Below are 22,175 nucleotides of genomic sequence, written 5' to 3'. Positions count from 1 at the left end.
GTTTAGGTTGATCGAGTCTAACCACCATCACGCGTCACTAGAACTTTGGTATGTCTTACCGTAATATAACCACGTTGATCGAGTGTCGTTATATTACGCCAAATCATACTTCCATTCCCACATCACTCCATGAGTTCAAGTTCGTGTCATCGTGAAAATCTAAAATGAACAAAATGTAACTACGTCTCAAACATGATTCGTATTGAATCGAAAGAATTAGTGCAACTCTAAAGATGCGTTCCCCGAGGGAAGTGTATAAGTGATTGTTCACGTCAATGCGGTTCGAATCAGACAATAAAGTAGTTAGGTATGAAAAGAGTAACGAGTCATGATAGCGAGTAGTACGCAACCGTAGCGATAAATAGTGATGACGATACTCACCTAGAGTAGTGACAGTGACTTTACAATACTCATGGATAGTAAGCTAAGACGGGGTGGATAACAACCAAAGAATTTGAGTTCCCGAGCTAGAGTAGCTAACGAAGTCGCGGTCATCCGTACGCGTATGAATCTTGAATTCACGTGTTTTACCAAAAATTGGCGGAATACGAGTTCGTATGATGAAGGTTGGGTACCATTAAAAAGTTTGCCTAAGAAGGATTCAAGTATAATGCACAAGTAGTCAAGTAAGTGCTATCTATAGCAATGTATGTCAGAATGCAAATGCTAACTATCCGGTTGTAGTCTAGACTCACTAATGCGTCCTAACGACTCTGTTAGACACACTAATGCACGTCCTAGTTCCCTACAACCAACGCTCTGATACCATCTGTAGCGACCCGACCAAAACCGTTATTGACGGCGCCATTAACTTAGGTCCCGTTGCGTGGTCGTAGTCCCTATATGAGACTCGTTTGACCAAAATTATGTCGCATTCATTTGAAAGGTACAAGACTTGCAAGTTTAGTTTACAAAACCATTCGACAGCAAGTCTAAGTTTACAAAAGTCATAAAGTATAAATGAAATAACTTGCGACATAATTAGTTTAAAAACACAGTTGCTATAAATAGCGTAAGTATGTAAACAAAAGTTTGAATCCAAAGGTGCTATCACTAGCGTATGCATGTATGTATGCTTGACTCCAAGCATGAAATCAGAGTGTATGCATGTATGCTTGACCCCAAGCAAGTATGAATGTACGCGGAAGCATGTATCAAATAGCCATGTATGAACCTGAGAAACATATAGAAAACTGTCAACGAAAAACGTTGGTGAGATCATAAATGTATTTGTAAAAGTATACTTTGAACCACAATAGTTTGTATAGATGATTATCCAAATCGTATTTATTCCGAAGAATGTAGTTTGTATTGCGAGCACCCAATTACCAAAGCTTAACTGAATCTTCCCTCTGAATTTTGAATATAGTGTTAGAACATACACTATGCACGTGGAAATTATATTTCATCCACTAACGGTAGCGAACCGTCTGAATGAGGGTTCGTTAAACCCGTATGGCCACACAACATAATCACTCGCTTACACTTACACCCTGCAAGTGGAACTAATGATAATTGGATTGAGGACTTTTGTTCTAACTCGTCTGTATCCTTGTATTCGTATTTGTGTTCAAGTATAAAAGTATGAAAAGTATATATACATGTGAAATGTATATAAGTATGTAATGTATATGTTTCTCAGCCCACGATTTAAAAGAATAAAAGTTGTTGAAAAGGTGGGACTATGATCTCACCTCGAGTGCACGAGTATAAAGGTACTTCACAAAGTAACGTATGCATGAAAGTTGCTTAGCCTTGACCTAAACAAGTAAGTTGTATCAATTAACCGGTTACGACACAAGGTCGGGTGAAATGTGTTCAATTAGTCCTATGGCTCGTTACGACTCGAATAGTATAGCATGTGAATCACGTTGTCAAGTTTCATGCAAGAATCAAGTATAAAAGCATGTTAGAACGATTGTAATAAAGTTTGAGTTGACATTTCAAAACCTTACCATTAGAAAGGAAATCTTATTATGTTTCCAACGATATTTGATTCATCGAAAACGGAGTTACGGTCAAAAAGTTATGGCCAAAACAAGTTTGCTGAAGTTCGGATGAAACAGGCAATTGTCGCGGCGCGACAAATTGCTCCGCGGCGCGACAAATGCCTATTTTGAAGGTCAGAAAGCTTGAAAAACATGTTCTAAAATCACCCTTTGGGCCACGGCGCGACAAATTGCTCCGCGGCGCGACAATGGCCGTGGCCTGGTACCAGGTCAGTTTCAAATGTTCAAGTCTTGGTCAAAACTTCAAACAACCATAAAACGCAAACCGTAAACAACTAGAAGACGTATCTTATACCGTTGGAAAGCTCTTTTGACAAGGAACACAACTAAGCACTTATCATCAAACAAAAACAACATTTTCCATAACCGATTTCTCGTCAAGTGATCGTTTAAAAGTCCATTTTCAAAGTTTCAAGTTCATCAATTGCATTTTAAGTTTCGGGAATCCAATTCACACATATGATATGCCGTTTTGAAGGTAATGAAGCATACATTACTACTAAACACTAACAATTAACATTCCATGGCATTCAAGCATCAAAAGTTCATGTCAAGAACTATCAAACCCTAGTCAAACATCACAAAATCAATATTCATGTTTTTGAAGTTTTCTTAATCAACCTACGCATCAAAACGAAGCTAGTGATACTAGTAACACAATTAAAACATGCACTTTAACAATCTAACAACATTAACTCATCCAAAATCAAGGATTAAGCAAACCCATTTCAAGTTCATGCTAGTTACTCCAAAAACAACAAATCGAGCAAACCAAACATATATTCATGTTAGACTTGAGCCATAGACACTAACTAACACCATTTCAAATCAAAAACACGAATTTAGAGAAATCTAGAGTTTTTAGAAAGTTACCCAAACGAGATGAAGTTGGTATCAAATTGTAGAGGATGAAGAGAGGATTCCAAATATGTAATTTGTTTTGAAGTTTGCTTCCCGATCCGGATTTAGATGATGATTTATGTTTGTGTTCTTGAGAGAAAAAAAAAAAAGAAAGAAGGAAAAAGAAATGGATGAATGAGGGGTGGAGGTGGTGAGTGGTTGACTAGTCAACTACTAGCCACCTCTTTGGTCAAGTGGCGGAACTAGTCCCTCAAGTTTCAGAGCGGGTGCGGGAATTAACCAAACGAATATTTTTAAAACGCTCGAGTAAACGGGTGATGTCAAAATTAAATAGCGGGAATATAATGAACGTTACTCACGGAAACTATTAATTTAAATACGAAAGATTATGTTTTAAAAAAAAAAGACGGTGTTAAAATTAAATTTAACGGAAAAACGCGGGATGTTACATAACTGGTCCCGATATCATCCATGAGACTACTGAGTATATTGTGAAGATTAAGCAGAGGCTACAGACGGCCCGAAGTCGTCAGAAGAGTTATGCCGACGTGCAAAGGAAACCCCTGGAGTTTCAAATCGGCGATATGGTTTTGTTGAAGGTGTCACCCTGGAAGGGAATGATACGTTTTGGTAAGCGACGGAAGTTGAGCCCAATCTATGTGGGGCCATTTAAGATTTTTGAATGTATAGGGCCGGTGGCCTATCGTTTGAAGTTACCGCAGCAGATGGCAGGAATACATGATACGTTTTACGTGTCAAACTTGAAGAAATGCTTAGCAAACGAGGATCTTGTAATCCCACTGGAAGAAATTCAAGTTGATGAGAACCTGAATTTTATGGAAGAACCCGTGGAAATCGTTGATCGTGAAGTTAAGAAACTTCGATAGAGTAAAATCCCAATCGTTAGAGTTCGTTGGAGTGCTCGTAAAGGAAGCGAGACTACTTGGGAACGTGAGGATCACATGAGAAAGAAATACCCCCACCTATTTGAAAATGAAACGCCAACTAATGGCAACAACCAAATTTCGGGACGAAATTTCGAATAATGGGTAAGTAATATAACAACCCGACTTTTTCGTTAATATTTGAAAGTTATGATTTTATGTGAAATAGCAAACTAGATAACGAGTATTGCCTGAACTTAACGGTCTTGGATCATCATCATCATCAATATTAAAATAAACGAGGGTTAAACTCATACAAGTAAACAATTAATACATAATTATATATTAAATATATAATTACAAAAAAATAATAATAATAAATATTATTATTATATATCACCAAAAAAATATAAATACATATATTTATTTATTATTTTCGGAAAAAAAGAAAAGAAAAAGAGAGGGATAAACCAATTAATTAAATTAATGTTGCATGCATGGGATAAACACTATCTACTATTAGTTGTATTCCTATTCCAATTCAACCACCCTACCCCTTCCTAGCACTATAAATACATGGCAATTCTTCACATTCAAACTTACAATTCACTCCCAAAATTCTCTCCTCTCTTTTAGGCTCACAACCGAAACCACCACACCACCACCGTCGACCACCACCACACCACCATCCACTACTACGAAGTTTGATTTTGTTGCGTGCTTCTGTGGTTTAATTGTTGGCCGATTCGAACACTACCACCACCACCTCAATTAGTTGGTTTTTCTAAACCAAAAGTTTACTCATATCCCATATTTTATTTGCATGTTCTATAGTTTGCAAATCCACAATTTTTATTAAGTTTGCATGGTAAAAACTAACGTAAAAAGGTTTGATCTTTCGTTATATTAAAAGGTAAAAACTTGTGGATATAGATACGCATATGTATGTATTGATGTGTGTATGTGTGTGGGTGAAACCGCATGCATGCATGCATGCATGATATATACATGTATAATATAGTGTGCATGATATATATATATATATATATATATATATATATATATATATATATATATATATATATATATATATATATATATATATATATATATATAACTAGATGAATGATAAAAATAATAAAATATAAAATGAATATATAATATATAAATATATGTATGTCGATATTTATATATATAAATATTAAGGACATAAATAATATATTATATAAAAAGATAATGAGATAAGATAACGTTTATTAAATATAACGATATATATATATATATATATATATATATATATATATATATATATATATATATATAATTAATATATATATATATAATTAATATTATATAATATGAGATTTATAAAATACATATTAAAGTATTAATACTTATATGTATATGATAATACATACTAATGATATGTATGTTAAAAAGGCTAATAAAAGAGAAAGGTGACGTATTCTTATATGCACGAATAAAATACGAGGACTTTGAACACAACTGAAGAACACACAACTAAATGCATTTCATCGCTACTTACGGTCATACAAGATGGTGTCTAGGTTGCCATTTGGGATACGGTTGTGGAGTTCGAATGTCACGACTTAAAGTCGGATCAAGAATCCTGGCCCCTGGTTACACGTGGCTATCTCCGACTTATTTGATAGCACCGAAGTCGTTCATCCCGAGTTGTGTAAAATTCAAATGTGAACATGGTGAAAATTAAGAACGTAGTATTGTAAATACATAAAAATGTGCCTTTCAAAAAAAAAAAAAAAATACATAAAAATGTTGAACACAAAGTATATATAGAAGTATACAAATATAAGAATACATATGATGATGGTTGATGATGCCAAGGACTGACTAAACCTTATAATGAAATAGGTTGATTTTGACTTTGCTGGACTGCTATTTCCATACATAACTATTGTGCACTAAAGGCGAGTTATAGCTCCAACTTTTTAACTATTTTATTAACCTTTTTCGAGGTGAGAATACATGTCTTTTCTGTTTTACAACGTAGACACAAGTACTAAACTTATATTCTATGCTGAGTTATAATCGAAAATCTCTCAACTTTGTTAACTAGTAACTATTAGTTTATGAACTGGTGGGCACGAATAGATGTATATGGATCCATAGGGTTTGACATCCCCGTCCGGGCTAGTCGCGCTAGCACAAAATAGATGTATACTATTTAAGGGCAATACACATTGGTTAAGTGTATTTTATAACAGGGATAATTATTATATGTGTTAAGGCTTGGTTACCTAGTGCTCGAACTTATAGAATTATATATTTTTATAAACTTTTGATGAACGAAATCTTGTGGTCTATGCTTATTAGTATTTAAACCTATGATATCACTCAACATTTTGTGCTGACTCTTTTTACATGTTTATTCTCAGGTAACTAGATATGTATACTTCTGATGTAGAAATAAGGCACTAGAAGTAGAGGTCATGACATGGACTTGAAGACTTAGATACTTATCATAGTGGCATTGTTTTTGATTCAAAATACATTTAGTTACGCTGGATACAATGTTGGTTTATTATTAATGAAATGGTTTTTAAATAAAAATTGCCACTATTGCTTTTGAAATGTGCATATAGCTTGCATCGATCAATTGACCTCTATACAGTATGTATATGTATAGACATTTATACAGTACATATATATGTATATATCTATATATACGATATGTATATATTGTTTCGTGCTAGAAAGTACGTATTTAACAATTTCATATATTTAACAATTTCATATATTTACAGCGTAATCGAGAAACAAAATAGTCTGAAAGTTTAACTGAAGGCTATCACCGAATTAATACCAACAAAGACGGTGTATTTCATCAACAGGAGATAACGCAAGTCTATTATGTAAGCACTTATCGTCACTAGCTCGTTAATTTGTATAAAAAATACATATCAATTTTAACTTTATAACATTGGTTATTCTTATGTTTTAACTATGCAGGATGAGATGGTGCGAATCCGTAATTAGCAGGCTGGTGCAGAAAAGCCAATGACCGAAAGATAGATCATGGCCCAGGTATTATTCTCCTGATATGGTTGGGAACGCGGTGTGGGGCCAAGGATGTCCCATTCACGAAGGTATGTGGATTTGTATTCATCCACCGAAACTAGTCAACGATTTTTCTTGAAAAATAACTATAATCGTAAGTGGTGCGTGGAGCGTGAGGGATTAAAATATGAGGTGACAGACATTGTGAAGCAATCAGTGACAGAATCTATAAAAAAAAGAGATTGCACAATGTCATGAAGAATTTTAATGGTTTGGGTGGAAAGCAAAAGGCAAAAGGAAACGGAAAATAAAAAGGAAAAGGAAAAGCAAAAGCAAAAGTCACGATAGTTGAGAGCGAGGATGAGGATATGTATGTGCTTGAGGATGAGGATGAGGATATGTCCGATGATTGAAAACAACGTTATGATTGTAAATATGTGTTTTTAGTTCCTTCCATTGACGTTTATTTATTTTGGTTTTATCGTATTAATGGGTGTTAATGTTATTATTGGTATATCCGTTATTATTATTGTTATACTCCATTACAGGGATGACCAAGATGAAGATGCAACGCATCTTGACCTATACAACTTTTCGGCCAATTTTGACACTTTCTCCAAACACAATTTAAACCACATATATACTACTCGATTTTACTGATATTTTATATAGACAAATTAAACTGTAGTTATAGGCAAAGGGGTGGGTAATTAAATAATCAAACAAATACCACAGTGATGTAGGATCGGGTAATTGTATTGAAAGAATGGGTCAATTATAGGCAGAACAAATGAGTCATGTCGGTGGGCTGAGAGATAAGATAATTGGGCTACATGGTGATAAAGTAGTCATAGGATAGCTACGTGTTGGCTAAGCGAAAAAGAAGTCAGTTAACTAAAATTTAAATTGAAGTGGATAACGACTAGATCACATGCTTATCTTATTTTATTTCATATTTTATTTGTGTTATGTTTATCTTTTAGTATTTAGTTTCAATGTGTAAAAAGATAGAGGTCGATAGGTTGACAGTTGATTTTTGTTATTGATATTATTATTTTGAGTGCATAAAAGAAGCTAGCGAGCTTTTAATTTTTTACTTTTCAAATGTTATTTTTCTGTTTGGCCATGACTAACGCATTATTTGGTATCCAGAGCTCAGTTTTTGGGCAAACAACGTTTCGTGAAGGTTATCAAAGAGACAATCCCAGAGACACCGAGCGAGGCAGCGATGTGGATAATCGTAGACACGCCGAAAGAGGCAACGAAGACCCTCGTGATGCAGAAATTAAATGATTATATAAGTGAATCGCCGAGTTAGAACTGAACCAACAACGATTCCCTACGCGGTACGATTCAGAACGAATTGATTCAGAACCCATCTATGATACGGATGGTGAGGATGAAAAACAAATCTACGATATGGATGGTGAGGATGGAGAATCCATCTATAATACCAAACCCATCTATGAAACTGATGGTGAGGAATTTTTTCTTTTACTGAAATTAAAGAAGAAAATATTGTTGCTTATGGTGCGGTTGTCCAAGATGCAATATTAATCGGTGAAAGCAACCAAATAGAACAAACTTTCTCAATGTGTTCTTATAATCAACTTGGTGTCTTTGTTCAAGTATTCGAAGGTCAGGAGAGTCGTAGTCCGAATGATAAGGAAAAGTTAACAAAGAAAGACAGTGAAAAGATGGTACACGAGCCTGAAGAATTTAAAGACAAGATGAATGAGTTGGATGTTATTTTTTATTAAGGCGTGTTCTATTTTTTTAGACTCGGGGACGAGTATAATTATATTGAAAGAATTGGTCAATTATGGGCTGAACAAATGAGTCATGTTGGTGGGCTAAGAGATAAGGTAATTGGGCCACATGGTGATAAAGTAGGCATAGGATAGCTACGTGTTGGCTAAGAAAAAAATAAATCACTTAATTAAAATTCAAATTGAAGTGGATAAGGACTAGATCACATGCTTATATTTTTTCATATTTTAATTGTGTTTTGTTTATCTTTTAGTATTTAGTTTCAATTTCAATTTCAATTTCAATTCAATGTATAGATAGATAGATGTCGATAGGTTAACAGTTGATTTTTGTTATTGATATTATTATTTTGAGTGAATAAAAGAAGCTAGCGAGCTTTTAATTTTTTACTTTTCAATTGTTATTTTTCTGTTTGGCCCTGATTAATGCATTATTTGGTATCCAGAGCTCAGGTTTTGGCCAAAAAAATTTCGTGGAGGTTATCGAGGAGACTATCGCAGACACACCGAGCGAGGCAACGATGCAGATAATCGTAGACACGTCGAAAGAGGCAATGAAGACCCTCGCGACGCAGAAATTAAACGATTATATAAGCGAATCGCCGAGTTGGAACTGAACCAACAACGATTCCCTGCGCGGTACGATTCAGAACGAATCGATTCAGAACCCATCTATGATACGGATGGTGAGGATGAAGAACTCATTTACGATACGGATGGTGAGGATGGAGAATCCATCTATGATACCGAACTCATCTATTGTGACGACTCGGAAAATTTCGACTAATTTTAAACCAAAACTCTCGATACGATATTATATTTTTGACACGTTAAGAAAAGCCTGTTCGGTTGAGTCTCAAAAATTTTGAACTGCTTCATATATTCAATTGACCTTCGACCATTCCCAACGATTCACGAACCACTATTTGTAAATAGTTATGTGTGAATATATATTGGAAATATAATTCGAAACATTATATGTTTTTGTTATTAAAACAAATTATGTGAAATAAAATAAAAATAGAATATTATAATAATTATTATTTAAAACATATCTATATATATAAATAAAGCATATTAAAAATAAATATTAAATAATTGTAATACTCGTTTGATGTTCCGATTGATATTAAACAAGTTAAAATCAAACTTATGTGATTTTAAAATAAACAGTGATTCAAAAATGAGTTATATAATTTTTAGGCTTATTAAATATGTATTTAGGAGCTACTCGTTAATTTTTTAAAACTTTTTATATGTTACTCAGGATCGAGCGAGGACAGTTGAGTTAATTTTTTTTAAACAATTAATGATTATTTTCATAAAATAATGACTAGAATAATTAAATATAATTAATTTAAAAATGAGGGATTTTTGTGAAAACTTTTTATCCGCCATTGATTTATAACGGAGTACGAAATCCGATCCGTGAAATAGTGTCGGTAGATTCCTGCCAAATAAGGTGGCTGCTTTGCTGTATCATTCTTGTCCCTGATTCCTTTTCATTCATATATAAAATTTGTATTATTAATTTATTATTATATTATTTAATTTACTTTATAATTCTATATATATTCTATCTATTCTATATCTCTATCTATCAAATATACATTATGCATATAGAGCTCGATCAACCTTCACAATCACTACACCCGACATCCTTACCTCCTTTCTCATCGTTGTTGCCTTCTTGCTACCATCCTATCCGATAACCACCATCACCTTCGGCTACTACCAAACGAAACCCACTTGTTTTCTTCAATCATCAACCCTCAAACAACCTCATTAACTTGAACTGTTGCTACTGCGTGACTGTTGAATTTCAACTGATCGATTAAACCATACAACCAACCACGACCACCATCATCCTTCTTTTTTTCTATTGTTGAAGTTCCCCGTCAATCTCAAACCACCACCCAACCAATTGACACTGTCACTTCCACCTTGCACCACCCATCACAACCACGGCGACCATCACCCTAAACCATCAATAAACTCTACTGCAAATCGTACACGACCTTTGCTTCCATTCGAACGCCACCTTCCATCATCATACAATCCATCTTTATATATATATATATATATATATATATATATATATATATATATATATATATATATATATATATATATATATATATATATATATATATATATATATATATATATATATATATATATATATGTTATTATTTTTTTCTTCTTCGTGATTCTTCAAACACCCTCACTCCCATCACCTCATCAACAACACCAACTTGAACGGCTACATGATTTGCTGCATATATACTTCCTGGGTTTCGATTGAATTCAAAATTTACAACCACCATGGTGCTGCGTTTTGCTGTTTCTGTTTCTATAAACCACAATCATCACCGTTTTATTTCTTTTTTCCCCTCAAATCCATATTGCAGCCACCATCTTCTTCATAATCAACAAAACTAACCACCTGCTATCACCTTATATCTCTATACGATCAAAGACTCCTACTACTATTTTAATGGTTCAAACCACCACCTTACCGTTTTGTTATTTCAAACCACTTTAAACCCACAAAAGTAACCATCAACCCCCATTTAAAACTGCTATCATCCTTCGACTTCGGCTGCTGCATATGCTCACTTATGTTTTGTTATTTGTTGCTGCTACACTAAACGTTTCTGTTTCCAGTTGAAAACAACACCCACTCGCCACCACTACCATAAACAATCACCACCATTATATCACCTCAAAACCATCACCTTAATCGTGTAACTGCTGCTATCTACATTATATATTATCAATTTAAAACAGTTAAAGGGGTGTTTCCTTTTTCCCTTGATGGCCGACAGGAAGTTCCCACTTGTGATTTAATATTACGGAGGCTAAAGTTCTGTCATCCTTTAATCGTTCATTTGGGCCGATTACCTGCATAAATTTTCACTTGGACACGTGATGTAATTAGGCCACTATTTTTCAGTTGGGCTTGTAATATTGCTTTTGGGCCAAATCAATTTTTGGATTAGTTATTCGAATTCCTGTATAACTGCCGATTGCTGTTACTCACTTGTTGTAGTCGACAATATTGGTTTGCTAAATGGTGATAGGTGAAATGTCCCGTTCATATCGATTTATAAACGTTCCATATTAATTGATTTCGTTGCGAGGTTTTGACCTCTATATGAGACGTTTTTCAAAGACTGCATTCAATTTTAAAACAAACCATAACCTTTATTTTATCGATAAAGGTTTAAAAATATTACGACGATTATCAAATAATGATAATCTAAAATATAGCGTTTTCACACGATTATTACATAATGGTTTAGAATAATATTACACATCAATTTAAGTCTTCGAATGCAGTTTTTAAACATTATCATACAAGCATGCTGACTTCAAGTCTTGTCCATAAATTAGCATGCAACAGTGGAAGCTCTTAATAATCACCTGAGAATAAACATGCTTTACACGTCAACAAAAATGTTGGTGAGTTATAGGTTTAACCTATATATTTATCAAATCGTAATAATAGACCACAAGATTTCATATTTCCTTTTCTCATAAACAACATGCAATCTGCATAAAAATCATTCATATGATGAACACCTGGTAACCGACCTTAATAGGATGCATATAGAATATCCCCATCATTCCGGGACTCTCATCGGACATGATAAATCGAAGTACTAAAGCATCCGTAACTCAGATGAGGCTTGTTGGGCCAAATAGATCAATCTTTAGGATTCACGTCAATTGGTGGCAATTATAATAAACACAAATTCTTAGGCTACCAAGCTAAAAAGGGGCATATTCGGTTTGATAATTTAACATAGAATGTAATTTTGATCACTTGTGTCTATTTTGTAAAACATTTATAAAACTGCATGTATTCTCATCCTAAAAATAATAGATTTTAAAAGTGGGACTATAACTCACTTTCACAGATTTTTCCTTCGTTGGAAATAAGACTTGGCCACTGGTCGATTCACGAACCTATAACAAATATGTACATATATATCAAAGTATGATTTAAATATATTCACAACATTTTTTATTACGTTTTTATGATTTAAGTTGTTAAGTTAGCAGTCCTCGTTAGTAACCTACAACTAGTTGTCCACAGTTAGATGTACTAAAATAAATCAATATATATTATCTCGAATCAATCCACGACCCATTGTATACAAGTCTCAGGCTAGATCACAACTCAAAGTATATATATTATTTTGGAATCAACTTCAACCCTGTATAGCTTACTCAAACATTACTACATATAGAGTGTCTATGGTTGTTCTGAAATATATATATAGATGGGTCGATATGATATGTAAAAACATTATATACATGTCTATGGTATCCCAAGATTACATAATACATGTATAATACAATATAAGTTATCTAGGATATGATTAATATGGATTTGTTATAAAATTTTCGTAGCTACAACAAGTAAAATTTTCCAATTTTGTTTTACCCATAACTTCTTCGTTTTAAATCCGTTTTGAGTGATTCAAGTTGCTATGACTTCATATTGAACTTAAGTTTATGAATCTAAACAGAAAAAGTATAAGTTTATAGTAGAAAATACAGGTTACAAGTCAATATTATAAGAGGTAGTCATTTCAGTCGAAAGAACGACGTCTTGATGACCATTTTGAAAAACATACTTCCTCTTTGAGTTTAACCATGATTTTTGGATATAGTTTTATGTTCATAAGAAAAATCATTTTCCCGGAAGAACAACTTTTAAATCAAGTTTATCATAGTTTTTAATTAACTAACCCAAAACAGCCCGTGGTGTTACCACGATGGTGTATTTGTGATTTTACGGTGTTTTTCGTGTTTCTAGATTTTAAATCATTAAGTTAGCATATCATATAGATATAGAACATGTGTTTAGTTGATTTTAAAAGTCAAGTTAGAAGGATTAACTTTATTTGCAAACAAGTTTAGAATTAACTAAACTATGTTCTAGTGATTACAAGTTTAAATCTTCGAATAAGATAGCTTTATATGTATGAATCGAATGATGTTATGAACATCATTACTACCTCAATTTTTGTGGATAAACCTACTGGAAAATAGAAAAATATATCAAGCTTCAAAGGATCCTTGGATGGCTTGAAAGTTCTTGAAGTAGAATCATGACACGAAAACAAGTTCAAGTAAGATTTCCACTCGAAATAAGATTGTTATAGTTATAGAAATTGAATCAAAGTTTGAGTATGAGTATTACCTTAAATTAAAAAGATATCTTACTGTAAATAAGAAAGATTTCTTGAGATTGAATGATCACTTGAAATGGATTTGCAAGTTTGGAAGTAAGCTAGCAAGTTTGAAAGATTTCTTGAAGTGTTCTTGAATGGTGGTTTTTATGATGATTAAAGCTTGTAATTGAAGCTAAAAGATGGTAAAAATGCTTGGAGATGATCAAGTATGATTTTAGGAGTATTTTGAGAGAGAATTTGGAGTGTAAGTATGAGAAAACGGAATGGAAAAATGGGGTGAAATCATAAAAATGGGATTACTTGTTATAAAGAAAAAAAAAGATCCTTAAGTTTGTTTTTAGCTCATTAGTCATACAAGTTGTTAAATAATGGTTCCACATGTTTTTGACTCTAAGATGGCTTCTAAGAATGAATGATTAAAGGTGTATATACCAATAGTAAATACATCTAAAAGCTGTGTATTGTACGAATACGGGTACATACGAGTTGAATTGTTGATGAAAATGAATGAGAATGTAATTGGGAGCATTTTTGCTAAGTAGAAGTACTTTGATATATGTCTTGAAGTCTTTCAAAAGTGTACTAATACATATTAATACACTACATGTATATACATTTTAACTGAGTCGTTAAGTCACCGTTAGTCGTTACATGTAAGTGTTGTTTTGAAACCTTTAAGTTAACGATCTTGTTAAATGTAATTAATCCATTGTTATAATACTTAAATAAGATGTTAAATTGTTATGTTAACATGATTACATGGTGTATGAATATATCTTAACATCATATATATATGTTAAAATACTATTATAACTATAATCGTTACATATATATATTGTTTCTAAATCCTTAAGTTAGTAGTCTCATCTTACTTGTATAGTTCATTGTTAATACACTTAATGATATACTTAATTATCATTTTATCATGTTAAATATTGTTTATCAATATCTTAATACAATACTTATGTATTTAGTAAGACGTTGCTATAACGATAATCGTTATGTATATCGTTTTGAGCTTCATGATTCAATATTATCATTTTCTATGTATATCACACATTGTTAATATACTTAGTGAGATACTTACTTATCATAATCTCATGTTAACCATATGTATGTTCATATATATATAATCATGTCATTTTTACAAGTTTTAACGTTCGTGAATCGCCGGTCAACTTGGGTGGTCAATTGTCTACATGAACTCATTTCAAATAATCAAGTCTTAACAAGTTTGATTTCTTAACATGTTGGAAACATTTAATCATGCGAATATAGTTTTCATTTAATAAATAATTATGGAAAAGTTCGGGTCACTACAATAGGATACAGCAAAGATAGCTTATGTTAAGAATTATAATAATCATGTTCATGAAAATAATAATGATAGAAACTAGGGTGATGATGATTATGAAATGGGTGTAATGAAGAAGAAGGTAGAAGCAGAAAATCGGTTAAAAGAATTTGTATGGTATCAATTACAGAAAAAGATCAGACAGAGGGATGGTTTTGGTGTTAGTGTTTAACTGAGAGGTCTTGAAAGGACCCGTTCATATACATTATAAACGATTCACAATAGTTTATTACATCGCGAGGTATTTGATCTCTATATGATACATTTTCCAAACATTGCATTCGTTTTTAAAAGACAAACTTTCTTTACAACGAAATTTGACGGTATGCATACCATTTCATAATACATCCAACTATAATTGACTTAATAATAATCTTGATGAACTCAACGACTCGAATGCAACGTCTTTCAAAATATGCCATGAATGGCTCCAATTAATATCCTTAAAATGAGCTAATGCACAGCGGAAGATTTCTTTAATACTTGAGAATAAACATGCTTTAAAGTGTCAACTAAAAGGTTGGTGAGTTCATTAGTTTATCATAAACGATCATTTCAATATATTAATAGACCACAAGATTTCCATTTACAAATATATGTACACTCGCAAGTGTATAAAAGTATTCTTTAAGTTGTTGGCACCCGGTAACAAGCCTTAACGTTCATGTTTTACCCTCTGAAGTACACCAGATCATGTGTGTTTAAAATAACCTCGAAGTACTAAAGCATCCCATAGTCAGGATGGGGTTTGTCAGGCCCAATAGATCTATCTTTAGGATTCGCGCCTACCGTACATAGACAAGTAGTTTAATGTTACCAAGCTAATGGTATATTTTTAGTTTAAACCCACATAGAATTAGTTTTAGTACTTGTGCCTATTTCGTAAAACATTTATAAAACAGCGAATGTATTCTCAGCTCAAAAATATATATATATAAAAAGGGAGTAATGAAACTCACTTAATGTATTTTGTAGTAAAAATACATATGACGTCATTGTACAAGTGCAAGGTTGGCCTTGGATTCACGAACGTATCAATATTGAGATTCAATATTGCAGGAAAAGTACATAGACGCAACGAAGATGATAAACACTAGTTTGACTTACGAGCAATACTCCCGAACCATACCCATAACCTCCATAGCTATAACCCATAATTTCCTTAGCTCTATCCCGTTCAAAAAACAATTTCGAAATCACTCGGACAGCACTCCGTCGTAATATTTTATGTATACTAATAATATCTTGAAATAATACGGAGTAAATAATGAAACCTATTGAATTCTATTTATAATAGATTTTGGAATTATTAAAGTGAATTATTAAAGTATGAATTATTAAAGTGAATTATTAAAGTATGAATTATTAAAGTGAATTATTAAAGTATGAATTATTAAAGTGAATTATTAAAGTATGAAGTATTAAAGTGAATTATTAAAGTTAAAGTAAAGTAAAAATAAAGTAAAGGTAAAGTTTAAGTATAGTAAAAGTATAAAACTATGTACGTATAATACGCGTATAAATATATATAATATTAATTTAAATCGTTATATATATAAAATAAAATATAAATAACGTTATCTTTATCATACTGGTTAAGTAATGAGTTGTCAAAAGTGGTTCTATATATTTATAAAAGTTATATACGTTTTAATAATAAAGTTTCTTTTTAAACTGAAAACGTTTTTGTACGTTTGAAACTAAATCAAATAAATATGATAATTTTGTTTTTCAAAACTAAATATATTTAAGAATCATTTTGTTTAAAGGTTTAAATAATGGAAATCGTTATATCATAAAACGTTTTTAGAAAAGTAGAATCATATATATTCATAATAGGTTTCAAGTTTTTAAATTACAGTCTGTTGGTGAAGCATGGGATAAAGTCCAAAGGTTAAATAAACGTATGAAATCATCTTAATGAAAAATGTCGAGTTACATAACTTGTCGATATCTAACATCTAAGTTATTTACACACCACGTTCTTACTTATAAATCACTTTACCATTTTTCCGAATGTTGTCAAAAAGAATAGATTTCTTAAATCACAGTGGACCTCATAACATGGACCCGTAATCATATCACAATGTATCTGATAAATCAATCATTTGATATTATCTTTTAATTCCTTTGATAAATATATTAAAACAAATACGTTCGTGTAAAGTATTATACGTTTGATACTTTATTAATATTCTCAAGTTATAATATATATATACATATATATACATATCTATTTATATATAACGGTTCGTGAATCGTCGGAATTTGGTCGAGGTTAAATGAATGTATGACCATAGTTTAAAATTCTTTAGATTCAACTTAACAACTTTGCTTATCGTGTCGGAATAATATAAAGATAAAGTTTTAAACTTGTTCGGAAATTTCCGGGTCGTCACTGTACCTACCCGTTAAAGAAATTTCGTCCCCGAAATTTGATAGAGGTCGTCATGGATAACAATAAGAACGTTTTCATGACAATTATGAGTTGATAAATAGAGTTTTATCATCATTGAGTGATATGGATAAAACAATTTGATTATATGAAGAGTACGAGTGAAGCTATCACCAAAGAATGAAATGAGTAGGTATAGATTCGTCATATCTTTTGACGTAGATAGGAATGATTTCCAAGTTCAAGAGATTTGGAGGAAAAATCTACATAATAAGATTTGATTCTACAGTAATCAAGGGAATTAGAGTCCGCTTTAAATGCGATCATCCGTTTTGATTGCTCTGTCGAATATTTTACTATAAATCTACCCCCTTCGTTTCCTTACAACTCACATCTTCTATTCTTTCTCCTCAATTCATACCTTAAAGCATTCGTCAATATGCTTCATCCAGTTCTGCTTCTTGATATATTCCTCACTTTCATATCTATCATTCTTCTTTTTCATCTACCGCCGGAAGAATCTATTTACTTCTACTATACTCTTAGTTTTATAGTGTTTTTAATTCTCCCGTCTCTTTATATCGCTATATGTATTGATATATACGGTTTGTAATTTCTGGGTTGTTATTGGGCTTTATATCTTCCCTTATATTTCGAAGTCCTTGCTTCTGTCTTCTATAATCATTGTCATCCACAGTTAATACTCTCTTCTATTTGCTGCGATTTATCCCTAATGTCTATTTCGGAGCTTTATTCTTTCGTTTCCTCTTCTTGCGTTTAAACACCGCTTGTAATGGTCCAGAGTTCGTAGATATGAATTTCGGAATGAACATTGTTAATGTTCGAAGAAGGAAATTGTAATGGCACGATCTTGATTTGTTGAATTGCCAGAATACCTCGAAAAAAAGCTGAATCAACAAGAAATATTTTCTTGATATTTTAGAGGTTGAATAGAATACAAGAGTCGTATAACATGGCACATGATGACGGTATGGCCTATGAATCATCACGTTCCATTTAGAAACTCAGCATGACTTACTGTAATATAATCACGTTGATCAAATGTCATTATATTATATTAACTCATGCTTTAGTTCCCAACACTACTTCAGAAATATTCATATTTTAAGCTCGAAGGTTTCAGAATTTAGAAACTAAAATTGTTTCTTTTATGATGTACACAGATATCGCAAGGAGAAAATTGATTTTTGATAAGAATGATTATGAAAATATTTCCAGAAATATGGAGGATATTTATAATGAAAGATACGATGATATATTAGAATTTCTAATATCAAAGGATGATGAAGAATATTGTCCGCAAGGGTTTAGATTCAGAAGCAAGGTATTAGTTAATGACTTTAGCAGATACTGAATCATTTGGATTCTTTGAACGCATGTTTCGTCCTTGTGATTTGTCCACAACTTTCTTCATACTTTGCTCAATCTGTTTTTCAGTACCAAACCTTCTCTTTTTCTGAGCTTTGTCAACACACTATTCTTTATCATCAAACTTTTTACCGTTAAGATCATTTATAGGTTTTTTTTTATGCTTCACCAGCATTTAGTGAACTAGTTCGCAGTTCAAGGTGTTTTTCAGAAACTTCTCATTCGAAATGTGTAAGTCTTGGAGGTAGACGTTGTATATATATAAGTGCTGAAGTAGAAACGCTGTGAGATTTCAAATTACTGATTGCTGATTCCGCCAAAAGGGTAACGAGTTTCTGGTGCATCTGCTGATAATGTCGTGGAATATAAAAGGTTCTCCGGTAACAAAAGGGTAATCGTATATATTACAGGTTATAATAAGGCTACTTCGAATGAAAAGTCGAAGTTGACTTGTTGAAGCTGTGATAAAACTGGCTATTTTGAAAAGGAATCGCAAAGTTATTTTTGCTAATAAATGCCAAAAGATTTAACACAAATATGTGTTAAACTTTTACTTAGGTTTTGAGAGTTTTCTAGGTGCATAACTGTGGATAACGTGTGGTTGGATCATCATCTCGATTGTTTCTTAATTGTAGCGTTTTTAAGAATTTTGAAAGGTTTGAATGCAGATTGTTATTATCAATATCCGTATAATGCAATCGTCATGAATCTTGAATGATTCGAATACCCTTCTGGGTCTTATGAATAAATATGATGTTCTAACACAGTTTTGAATTCAAAGTACGGCTTTGAAAAATGTAAGAATCTAAGAGTGACGCCTTCTGTTAAATTTTGACTTGGATTTAGATTTGTCAAATCAGAATATGTAATCAAATTTGGATGAGAATGGTTGTTTTGATTTCTATAAAAGAATGTATATTGTTGTGAAAGTAGTGAGTATAGTTGATGGTTGCTGAATTAGATTCGAAGAATGTAACATTTTAATTGTGAATTTATATATATTTCTCGGGTATTACCTACCCATTAAAAACAATTTCACAATTAATATTTTATACAAAAGAATTCTATTACAATCTTTATGAAAATATATATATGTATATATTTCTTCAGATGTAATATAGATTTAATGAGTTAATATTAAATTAAACTCATTTGATTTATGTTTGAATCTAGAATTGAATAATCCCTAAACATTAGAAATTACATAACTTTTACGGAGTATTTCTTCAATGTAATTGAAATTATGAATCAATACTTCGTTATTTGTTAATGCATGATGTTGGTGTCCGTAGAATTCTTGTGAATTTCGCAAAGTACGAATGACGTTGTCTGAAAAGTTTCGAATAAATCGATGATGAAAGTGTAAAATCAAACATATATTTGAATAACGCACTTGATTTATTATGAATTGGGATTTATTGAATTGAGGCAGAGATTGTAATTAACGATGATTAAATTGCTGACGAAAGATGTACATCATTGCATATTATTAATATGAATTAACTAAGTAGTTAAGATTCACACGTAATAGCTTAGTACGGGAAGATTTTATTTATATATATACATATAAATCCTTCAGCGGAACTGAGTCAATACTTCATAACTCGTTGATAATATACGCGTTGTTGATTCGTAATGATGTCCACGGTGATTTCTTGAACTGATGGAATTTGTGATGTTATAGGTGCTGCTGATTATGACGATGCTGACGGCACTGACTGTGCTGATGGTGCTACGGTACTGTTGATGCTGTTGGTAAAACAAGTCTGGCTTGTAATTCACCCACCATTCTTGTCAGGGTTTATATTCTTCTTCCTATCATTCTGGTTCATTTATCTGATTTATGGTTAGGGCTAGAATAGGTAATCTCTAAGACTTTAGAAATTACATAATCGCCGCGGAGTGTTTCTCCAATGAAGTTATGAATCAATAGTTCATCGTTTGTTGGTATTCCTTGGTATCTACAGAGCTTATGACATTGATGCTCGTGGGACAAATTGTAAAGTTGAGGTTTACGATGCGGTTGTGGTTGGAGGTGGTAATGGTACTGTTGGGGTTAATTATGGTGGTACTGGTTATGCTGCTGGTGTTGCTGCTGGTGTTTGTAACCTTTGCACCATATTCTCCAAAGCCACTACCTGAGCGTGAAGCTCGTTGACTTCTTCTATTACACCGGGGTGATTGTCGGTTCGGACGAGCGGATAAATAAAATCTAGAATTTGATGTAGTATATAATCGTGACGAGATACTCTAAAAATGAGAGAGAAAATGGTGTTTCAGACAGGTTCGCCGGTAAGTGCTTCAGGTTCTTCGTCAAGAGGGCAATGTGTTGGATGGAAAGGATCTCCTTCTACTTGTCTCCAATGATTGTGGAGGCTACGAACCCATCCCCAATTCATCCAGAATAGATGATGGCTGATTGGTTGATTCATTCCGGTCACACTGCTTTTGGAGCTTGAGTGAGATTCAATTTCGGAATCCGAGTGACTTGAACTAACGACGAATTCCATTTCGTACGATTGAATAAAGGATTTTTCTATATAAAATGATTTTTCGGCTATCGGGTGGTATTCTATTTACATAGGATATCCATATATATATATATATATATATATATATATATATATATATATATATATATATATATATATATATATATATATATATATATATATATATATATATATATATATATCAAAATATATATATATGTATATATATATGTATATATATATATATGTATATATATATATGTATATATATATATATAGATATATATATCAAAAGATTTCGTAGATTACGGAGGAATTTACAGAATATGTCAGGCAAAGTTTACAGTAATAGATACGATAAGATATGATTTAGCAGATACGCTAAGATATGAATTTTGTCTATACACTATTCATGCAATCAATGCAGCAAGACGTGTCTAGACTAAGAATAATAAGCAGATAATTTCCTAAGGATGATAAGTAGATGATTTCCGACTAGAAATGATAAGCAAAACTTTTGACATGCAGACACGGTCGAAGTCCAGACTCACTAATGCATCCTAACGACTTATCAGTTAGACACACTAATGTATACCTGGTTCACTAAGACCACCGCTCTGATACCAACTGAAAGGACCCGTTCATATACATTATAAATGATTCACAATAGTTGATTACATCGCGAGGTATTTGACCTCTATATGATACATTTTACAAACATTGCATTCGTTTTTAAATGACAAACTTTCTTTACAACGAAAGTTGACGGTATGCAT

General features: G+C 32.4%; 1 long non-coding RNA gene across 1 annotated transcript; it reads left to right on the top strand.

The window, feature by feature from the left end:
- The first annotated feature begins 5,542 nt into the window (after positions 1–5,542).
- LOC139894409 (uncharacterized) lies at positions 5,543–8,613 on the top strand. Its single transcript, XR_011774974.1, has 2 exons — positions 5,543–6,648; positions 6,746–8,613. It is a non-coding gene; the product is annotated as an uncharacterized lncRNA (long non-coding RNA).
- The last annotated feature ends 13,562 nt before the right edge of the window (positions 8,614–22,175 follow it).

Source organism: Rutidosis leptorrhynchoides, chromosome 2 (assembly GCF_046630445.1).
Source record: "Rutidosis leptorrhynchoides isolate AG116_Rl617_1_P2 chromosome 2, CSIRO_AGI_Rlap_v1, whole genome shotgun sequence".
In the NCBI taxonomy this organism is placed as follows: domain Eukaryota; kingdom Viridiplantae; phylum Streptophyta; class Magnoliopsida; order Asterales; family Asteraceae; genus Rutidosis; species Rutidosis leptorrhynchoides.
The sequence above is the reverse complement of the archived record's forward strand: the minus strand, read 5'-3'. Positions and strand labels throughout refer to the sequence as shown.